Source organism: Stenella coeruleoalba, assembly GCF_951394435.1.
Source record: "Stenella coeruleoalba genome assembly, chromosome: 15".
In the NCBI taxonomy this organism is placed as follows: Eukaryota; Metazoa; Chordata; class Mammalia; order Artiodactyla; family Delphinidae; genus Stenella; species Stenella coeruleoalba.
In genome coordinates this window covers 73,817,144-73,827,287 of record NC_137161.1, presented here as the reverse complement: position 1 = coordinate 73,827,287, position 10,144 = coordinate 73,817,144, and the positions used below count along the sequence as shown (strand labels likewise).

General features: G+C 42.1%; 1 pseudogene across 1 annotated transcript in view; it reads left to right on the top strand.

The window, feature by feature from the left end:
• Nucleotides 1-795: 795 nt before the first annotated feature.
• Nucleotides 796-10,144, top strand: part of LOC307198521 (chromobox protein homolog 1-like) — a 47,791-nt pseudogene continuing 38,442 nt past the window's right edge. The window contains exon 1 of the transcript in view: nucleotides 796-809. The product of the transcript in view is annotated as a chromobox protein homolog 1-like (transcript). The remainder of the gene's footprint in view (nucleotides 810-10,144) is intronic.

Here is a 10,144-nt window from a genome sequence, read left to right as displayed (position 1 = left end):
ATAATGTTGATCTTAAAAGAGCAAAAGAGCCGCTCATTTTACCAGCAAGATTATGCCAGCCACTTTGGCCAGTTATCAAGGTCCCTGGGCATTCCAAGCTTGATTCCCTGGAGGTTGAAGGAAACCACCTCCCTGATATTTCTGAAAAGAACGCTACTATCAAAGGAACCAACAACTAAACCTCTGCCGTGTGTTTGGTCAGGCTGTTTTCTTGCTCTTTGTACATCCTCTGCTTGACCAGCCCCTGCTTCCCCTACACCCTACTTGCTCCCAGCCCCAGCTAGTGATTGCTAATCCTTAGGCCAGAACGGCTCCACCTGCTGGTTTATTAAAGGGAAACACCTGCCCTCATGATGGTCATTAATGTGGGGGGCTGTGAGGGACGTGCCCCAGCTGTTCTCCATAGTGGCTGCACCAATTTACATTCCCTGGCAAGAGTATGGCATCTAATAATTCCTGAACATAAGGGCCATTTTAAATTTGGTCCCCACTGGAAGTGAGGAAGCCTCACTCTTTCCATAGCATTCCAAAGTCATAAGCTACTCCAAAGCATATCTACTGTCTGTAGAGATATTTACAGCTTTACCCTCGGCCAAAACGCAGGCCCAAGCAAGAGCGTACAGTTCAGCCTATTGGGCTGACGTAGCCAAGGACAAAGGTGCTGCCTTGATGGCTTCAAAAGAGTTACAAGAGCATACCCAGCATAATACTTACCGTGTTCACCTTTTAAATAAGAACCATTGGTAAACCCACAAAAAGTCAGTGTTATCCAAAAGGAGTTCCCTATAAGTCATCATGGGCGTCAGGAGGTAATCTGTCAGAGTCAGTCATGAGGAATATTGTCCATAGAGGAGGGGAGAAGAGTGGCAGTGTTAAGATTATTACAGCGAGAAAGAGCTGTTAGCAAAAGATTTCACAGGCCAAGCAAGGGCAGTGGGATTTATCAAGCTTTTCCAATTTCAAGAGTAGCCAACTAGCCCAAGCTTATCTTTGAGTTTGGGGACGTTCAGGATGCCATGAAACCTATTTGGATCTAAATGTAACCCTTGTTTTGAGATCAGGTGCCCCAACTATGAAATCTGAGTTTGAACAAACTGCAGTTTTCCCTTGGAGACTTTGTGTCCCTTAAAGGCTAAAAATTTTAACAGGTAAATGCTGTCCTGCAAAGAGACCTGAGAAAGGAAGCAGAGAAGCAAGCTGTTTACCTATTGAAATAAACTAGAGGATCCAGGTAACGTTATATCATCCAAAGGGTCATTGGATTCACCTTGTAGGCTGTTTTGGTTGCTACTGAAATGGCACATAAAACGTCAACTGGCTTAAACTGGTTTTGCTTTCTTAAAACAGGTTGGTGATTAATCAGACCTGAAGTTGTTTTATAGAGACAGCACTGTGCATGTGCAAGTTGGGAACCCATGTCTCCAGGATGAGCCCAGAACCAAATATCTTCAGTCTATGGAACTCAGAGAATAAAAGTGTTGCCACCAGAGGGCTTTAAGAAGGGAGAGGTCCTAAAATAAGGAAAATCTGGCTTCCAGCAGCCTAAGTACCTTGATTATCATATATGTACTGATTTGAGGCTATCCAATCAACTTCTGCCAAGTTTGAAATTCCCCTAACCCCCTAACCTGGGATCAAGGAGACAGATTTGAGCCCTGCCTTCTATCTGCTTGCCGGTCAACCTCACAATAAAGCTCTTTTTTTTTCAAAAGCCGGTACCATAGAATTGACTTCTATGCGTGTCTGGCAGCAAGCCCTTGCTTGGTAACACTACTGTCAAATTCTAGAATTAGCTCCCCTTTTGGGGAGGAAGAAATTCCAGACAATATTTCTTTAAGAAATCTCCACCTAATAAATGGGTAGGGGTGGAGGAACAAAGGGGAAAAGTGTATCTCTTAGAGGAACTAAACAAAAGGGAACAGGTTCAGAGATAGGAACATGTTAAGTTTATTAGAGACCCCCACTATATGAACCGTTTCAGTACTCCCAGGCAAGGGATGTGAATAATAGTGGGATTGAACACTGAGAGGGTAACTCTGGTATCGTTAAAGACAGAGATTCATCCCACTCCAAGCTGGTTAAGAGGAAGGATAGGGGAAAGCCCAGAGTCCCGTCACTGGGAATTAGGAGGGAACATGGTTTCCCATTCCATCCTGGTCCTTTTAACTAGAAGGGAAAGATCCCGGTTCAGCCCATTAATAAACTGAGTTGAAGGCTACCCAAGTGCAATCAACATCCATAGAAAGGCCAGAATTTTCCTTAAAAATAACTGGGAACTGGCTATAATAATCATGCACAGGCTCATTGTGTGTCTGGGTGCAAGGCTGAATCTTATTTCAATCAGTAGGCTTGGGGAAAGCCAGGTGAAGTCATTTAAGTTTGCCCGAGCCTGATCCTATATCAAGGCAGGGGGTTGAGCTTTCATTTGCAGCACTAGAGATTTCTCAGGACTCTCCCAACGCGCTGTTTTCATCCAGTCTTGGGCCTGGCTTTCACCAGCAAACATGTGAGCTCCATGGTATAAGTCTGAGAAACCTGGTCGGTAAGTCTGAACAGCTACATTAAATTCCTCGGGAAATATATGGGGGATCCTTAGCTCTACTCTAGGAAAATCTTTGTGGCTTGTAGTTCAGCCTTAGTCCAGGGGGCGGGGGCATTGAAAATTAGGGGCTTAGCATTAGAATCTTCAGAGGGTCTGATTTTAATGCGACAGGTTCTGATGGGTTCAGATGAGGAAGAAGTAGGGAGAGGTTTGGAGAAAAAGCAAAGTTCAGTGAGAGAATTCGAATGAGGAAGAGGAGGGTATGAAGGAGGTGGGGTTGGAGACAAAGAGGACGGGGAAGGGGAAAAGGAAGCTTCAAAGGTTTTTTTGTCTTCAGTTGTTTGTTCACATTGATTAATTATTTAGAAATGGTATTTTGTAAAGAGGCAATTTTAGTGTCCCAAATATGCTTAGAAGCCTCAAGGTACCAGTTGAAACAGGCGTTTGAAACAGGCGTCCCGTTCAGTTTGTTGTACTTTAGAGCCTCGGTCTTCTAATTTGGTTCTAAGAGAAGCAAGTCTGGGGAGATCCTAAGTTCCCCATAATGGCAATTGGAGTTCTAAATTGTTTTTGGTTAGGCTGGTCAAATTAGTTTAAAATGTGTATAAGCTTTTGGTTTTTTTTTCCTTTTGTTTTTTGGTTTGGTTTGGGTTTTTATTGAAGTATAGTTGATTTACAATGTTTCAGGTGTACAGTAAAGTAATTCAGTATATATACATATGTATAATATGTGTGTGTATGTATACTTTTTCCAACGCTTTTCCATTATAGGTTATTACAAGATATTGACTGTAGTTCCCTGTGCTATACAGTATGTCCTTGTTGTTTATATTATATATAATTGTGTGTATCTGTTAATCCCAAACTCCTAATTTATCCCTCCCCCAGCCCCTTTTCCCTTCAGTAACCATAAGTTTTCCATGTCTGTGAATCTGTTCTGTTTTGTCAATAAGTTCATTTGTATTATTATTTTAGATTCCACATATAAGTGATATTTTTAAAGGTGTATAATTTTTTAAATATACTCTAGAGATCTTTTTTATTTTATTTTAATTTATTTGATTTTTGGCTGCGTTGGGTCTTCCTTGCTGTGCGTGGGCTTTCTCTAGTTGCGGCGAGCGGGGGCTACTCTTCGTTGCGGTGCCCGGGCTTCTCATTGCGGTGACTTCTTGTTGTGGAGCACGGGCTCTAGGCACGCGGGCTTTAGAGCAGTGGCTCAGTAGTTGTGGCACACGGGCTTAGTTGCTCCGTGGCATGTGGGATCTTCCTGGACCAGGGATCGAACCCGTGTCCCCTGCATTGGCAGGCGGATTCTTAACCACTGTGCCACCAGGGAAGTCCCAAGGTGTATTATTTTTTAAACATAAAACCTGCTGGAGTCCCAGAAGGAGGACCCTCCTGAGAAAATTTAGCAGATTGGGATTCCATTACTCAAAACCAGAGGTTCAAAAAACAAACGAGGGACTTCCCTGGTGGCGCAGTGGTTAAGAATCCGCCGCCATTGCAGGGGACACGGGTTTGAACCCTGGTTCCAGGAAGATCACACATGCTGCGGAGCAACTAAGCCTGTGCGCCACAACTACTGAACCTGCACTCTAGAGCCCACGTGCCGCAACTACTGAAGCCCGTGCTCCTACAGCCCGTGCTCCGCAACAAAATAAGCCACTGCAATGAGAAGCCTGCACACCACAGCAAAGCGTAGCCCCCGCTCGCCGCCGGCGCACAGCAACGAAGACCCCACGCAGCCAAAAATAAACAAAAATCTTTTTTTAAGTTTTAAAAAAAAAAAAACAAGCACTCCCCAGAAAGGACAAAACCTTTAAACAGATCCCAAATAAAGCCGGAGCTCAACTGAAAGGAGGGAGCTCCCATCTGAGAGAAGACTTAACTGAAAGGAAAAAGACAACTCACAGAAGCAGAGGGCAGAATGGGCCTGAGTGAGCACCTCACGTGGCTCCAGGGTTCGTTAATTTCTCAGGAGTTTGTCTCCTTGGGATTCCACTTCTGATCATCATGTAATACTGACCTTAAAAAAAACAAAAGAGCCAGTTATAGTACCAACAAAACGTGTTTATTCGTGAATAGCAGAGAATCGCAATCAGGACATGCAAAATATGGCAAACCATAGGCAAGTCCAGAGAACAGAGGAGAGAAGGTTGCTTTTATAGAGGAAAGTACTACCTAACCAGGTTCATTTGCCCAACAGGCAGGAAGCCAAACAGATGCCAATGTTTGTAGCAAAGAAAGGGTTTATTCACGAGACAGCCAAGAGAGGAGATGGAAGAATACGTCTCAAATCTGCCTCCTTCAAGGCCAGGGCCTTGGGATATTTATGGGGAAAGAGTGTAGGGTTGTCAGAGGTGCAGGGGAGGTGATTGTTGTTCTGCGCGGGTGCAACTGAGCATCACGCTTCGTAGTGCGCGTGTTCAGAAGATGGCAGCATTAGCACTATCTGAGGGTGAAGTTTTCTGCCCTCTGATGTCAAAAGGTGGACATCACACAGGCCCAGATGAATGGTCAGTGGTCTTGGCCAGTTTGAGTTGGGCAAGAACTAGTTCCTAAAAAACAACTTAGGCAACTGTTATAGTGACCCATACATCAGAGGTGTTATCTATAGGGGGTGGTTAAGAGTCTTGTGACATATTGTCTAAGCTATGTGAAGCTTGGAGGGTCTGCTGTTTACCACCGTGGCTGCATCAACTTGCTCTCCCACCAACAGTGTAGGAGGGTTCCCTTTTCTCCACACCCTCTCCAGCATTTATTAGTTGTAGACTTTTTCATGATGGCCCTTCTGACTGGTGTGAGGTAATACCTCATTGTCGTTTTGATTTGCATTTCTCTGAAGATTAGCAACGTTGAGCATCTTTTCATGTGCCTGTTGGCCATCTGTATGTCTTTGGAAAAATGTCTAGTCAGGTCTTCTGCCCATTTTTTAAACTGCGTTGTTTGATACCGAGTTGTATAAGCTGTTGATACATTTTGGATCTTAACCTCTTATCAGTCATATCATTCGCAAATATTTTCTCCCATTCAATAGGTTGTCTTTTTGTTTTGTAGATGGTTTCCTTTGCTGTGCAAAAGCTTTTAAGTTTAATTAGGTCCCATTTATTTATTTTTGCTGTTTCCTTTCCTTTGCCTTAGGAGACCCCAAAAAAATTATTGCCACAATTTATGTCAAAGAGTGTTCTGCCTATGTTCCCTTCTAGGAGTTTTATGTTTTCAGGTCTTACATTTTAGGTCTTTAATCCATTTGGAGTTTCTTTTTGTATATGGTGTGGGAAATGTTCTATTCATTCTTTTACATGTAGCTGTCTAAATATCCCAGCACCACTTATGGAGGAGACTGTCTTTCCCCCATTGTATATTCTTGCCTCCTTTGTCATAGATTAATTGATCATAAGTGTATGGCTTTATTTCTGGACTCCATATTTTGTTCCATTGATCAATGTGTCTGTTGTTGTGCTAGTACCATGCTGGGTTTTTTTTAATTTTTATTGGAGTATAGTTGATTTACAGTGTTGTGTTAGTTTCAAGTGTACAGCAAAGTGAATAGTTATACATATATCCACTTTTTAATATTCTTTCCCCATATATGCCATTACATAGATTTGAGTAGAGTTCCCTGTGCTCTAAAGCAGGTCCTTATTAGTTATCTATTTTATTAATATATACAGTGTATTAACACATATGTAATACATAGTATATGTCCATCCCAATCTCCCAATTTATTCCTCCCCCTACCCCCCTTGTAACCATGAGTTTGTTTTCTACATCTGTAACTCTATTTCTGTTTCGTAGATAGTTCATTTGTACTCTTTTTTAGATTCCACATATAAGTGATATCATATGATATGTGTCTTTCTCAGTACCATACTGTGTTGATGACTGTAGCTTTGTCATCAAAAGTCAGGGAGCATGATACCTCCAGCTCTTTTCTTCTTTATCAAGATTGCTCTGGCTATTTGGGGTCTTTATGTTTCCATACAAATTTTAGAATTATTTGTTCTAGTTCTATGAAAAATGCCATTGGTGTTTTGATAAGGATTGCATTGGATCTGTAGATTGCCTTGGGTAGTATGGTCATTTTAACATTATTAATCCTTCCAGTCTGAAAACACAGTATATCTTTCCATGTGTGTCATCTTCAATTTCTTTCATCAATGTCATACTTTTTGAGTACAGGTCTTTTACCTCCTTAGTTAGATTTATTCCTAGGTATTTTATTCTTTTTGATGCAATGGAAAATGGGATTTTCTTTTGCTTTCTCTTTCTGATACTTTATTATTAGTGTATAGAAATGCAATAGACTTCAATAATTTTCTATCCTGCAACTTTACTGAATGCATTGAGGAGCTCTAGAAGTTTTTTGGTAAAAATTTTAGGGCTTTCTATATATAATATCATGTCATCTGCAAACAGTGATAGTTTTACTTCTTCCCTTCCAATCTGGATGCGTTTTATTTGTTTTTGGTGTCTGATAACTGTGGCTAGGACTTCCAATACTATGTCAAATAGAATTGGCAAAAGGGGGCATCTTTGTCTTGTTCCTGACGTTAGAGAAAAATTTTTCAGCTTTTCACCATTGAGTACGATATTAGCTGTGGGTTTGTCATAAATGGCCTTTATTATGTTGAAATATGTTCCCTCTATATCAACTTTGAGAGTTTTTATCATGAATGGATGTTGCATTTTCTCACATGCTTTTTCTGTGAGTATTGAGATCATATGGTTTTTAAACTGATAGCCTTCTTGGGAGGCTAAAAGGCACAAAAAAGAAAGTATCAAACAGGATTTTTAAAAGCATCATAGGGGGCTTCCCTGGTGGCGCAGTGGTTGAAAGTCCACCTGCCGATGCAGGGGACACGGGTTCGTGCCCCGGTCCGGGAAGATCCCACATGCCGTGGAGCGGCTAGGCCCGTGAGCCATGGCCGCTGAGCCTGTGCGTCCGGAGCCTGTGCTCCGCAATGGGAGAGGCCACAGCAGTGAGAGGCCCGTGTACTGCAAAAAAAAAAAAAAAAAAAAAGGCATCATAGGAGTAGAAAAAGCCCAAAGTCTGTTTGAAACAGAGTTGGATAGACAGTAATTTAAATCTTACTAGTTGTGTGAGCTTGGTATACAGCTGGTAGGTTTTTAGTGTTTGCCCATCCCATGATCTTTCCATTGTTTGTCTAGAATCTGTCTCTCAATCTTTCTACACGTGGAGAGATTCTTGCAACCATATGTGTGTGCCTGGCTCCAGGCCCTTCTAAGAAGACACAAGTGTCTCTCTAAGGAGTTTAGAATCGAGACAGAGGAACAATCAGGTTTTACAAGTGCCTGGACCTATAATTTATGACTTGAGTTGCGGGGCAGCTATTATTCTCTACAAGGATGAGGTTGCCAAGAAAAAGAAACCATTCTGCAGGAGGAGAGAGATGAATCGTGGGTGTGTTTCCTGGGTTCCCAGCACTTTCCAGATTCGGACTCAAAACACCTTCCTGAGTCTAGTAGCAAGTCTGCCCTTGGGTTCAGCAAAACATCCCAGGATCCTTAAAATAACCCTCCTTGCCCCTCCCTACCTTTCTTCCTTTGCAAGATTAAGCCCCAGTGGGTCTCTGTGACTTGCAACCAGAGCCTGCTAAGACCTGTGAGCAAAATTGCTCACATAATTGCTAATCTCACTAAGCCTCAATGTCTGTATTTATAAAAGGAGGCGCGGAATATCTACCTCATCAGTTGGTGATGATCTAAGTGGAATAATACATGCAAAATACTTAGAACAATGTCTAGCACACAATGGGCTCAGTAAAGTTGCTCCCTCAAGTCGTAAGAGGGAACTCTACTGCCCCCTGCTCTGGGGCAGAAGGACTGGGGTGGCTCCCGTGACTATTACGCGGTCTCTGCCTGGAAGCCTGGGCATCCACAGAGAACTCGTTCTGACTGGCAAGGAAATGCTAAGGTGCCTTTCTGTGATTTCAGTATCTGGAGATATGTTTTCAAAAAGCTGATTTCCTTTTAAGAATAGCCTTCCCGGGCCTTTTAGAATAAACCTTTCAAATAACAAAGACAGAGCTTTTTCTTCCTCAACTTAAAGCAAATCAATAATAAACAGTGCCAGATGCTGAGGACACAGTGGCGAGCAAGTCATACCCTTTGCCCTCAAGGAGCCCACAGGCAATAAAGGAGATACAGTAGTCTCCTTTTATCCGTGGTTTCACGTTCTGCGATTTCAGATACCTGCAGTCAACCTCAGTCCAAAAATATTAAATGAAAAATTCTGGAAATCAACAAGTCATAAGTTGTAAACTGCTTGCCATTCTGAGTTGTGTGAGGAAATCTCACATCGTCAGCTCTGTCCCACCCAGGACACGAATCATTTTTTTTCACACACACACACACACACACACACACACTGTATTTTATTTTTACAAGAGATAAATAAACTGACACCAAGCATTGTAAATGGATGACCACAACAAAAGCAACAATGGGGGTTTCCCTAAGTGGCGCAGTGGTTGAAAGTTCGCCTGCCGATGCAGGGGACACGGGTTTGTGCCCCGGTCCAGGAAGATCCCACATGCCGCGGAGCGGCTGGGCCCATGAGCCATGGCCGCTGAGCCTGCGCGTCCGGAGGCTGTGCTCCGCAACGGGAGAGGCCACAACAGTGAGAGGCCCACGTACCGCAAAAAAAAAAATAAAATAAAAAGCAACAATGATTGCAATTACCAAACATGAAACACGAATCATTTCTTTGTCCAGCATATCTGCCCATTAGTTACTTAGTAGCCAGCTCTGTTATCAGATTGAATGTGTTCAACTGACCCTTATTTTACCTAATAATGGCCCCAGGGTGCCAGAGGAGGGATGTTGGCAATTTGGATGTGCCAAAGAGAAGCCGTAAAGTGCTTCCGTTACGTGAAAATGTGAAAGTTCTCTACTTAATAAGGGAAGGGAAAAAATATGCTGAAGTTGCCAAGATATACTGTTAAGAACAAATCTGTCCATGACACTGTGAAGAAGGAAAAAGAAATTCGTGCTAGATTTGCTGTCCCACCTCAAACTGTAAAAGATATGGCCACAGCACATAAGTGCTTAGTTAAGATAGAAAAGACATTAAATCTGTACGATAAGATATTGGGTGGGCCAAAAAATTCATTCCAGTTTTTCCATAAGATGTTACGGAAAAACTGGGATGAACTTTTCGGCTAACCCAATTATTATGAAAGACCGCATTCATATAACTTTTATTACAGTATATTTTTATAATTGTTCTATTTTGTTATTAGTGGTTAATCTCTTACTGTACCTAATTTCTAAATTAAACTTCATTATAGTATATATAGGGCTTGGTACTATCCAAGGCTTTAGGCATCCAGTGGGGGTCTTGGAATGTAACCCCCTCAGGTAAGGGGTAACTATTGTATATCTAAAAATACATCATTGCCTCACATCCCATTGTCGTGGAATAAATGCAGATTTTACTTTATAATGCTCCAGTCAATTCTACTCACTCCCAGAACATGCTAAGAAATCAGATGTGCCTACTGCTTTCTCTCTGTAGGAAATATTTTGTGGACTGTTCCGTTCAAATGATTGATTTGGAGGAAAACAATTATTGATGCT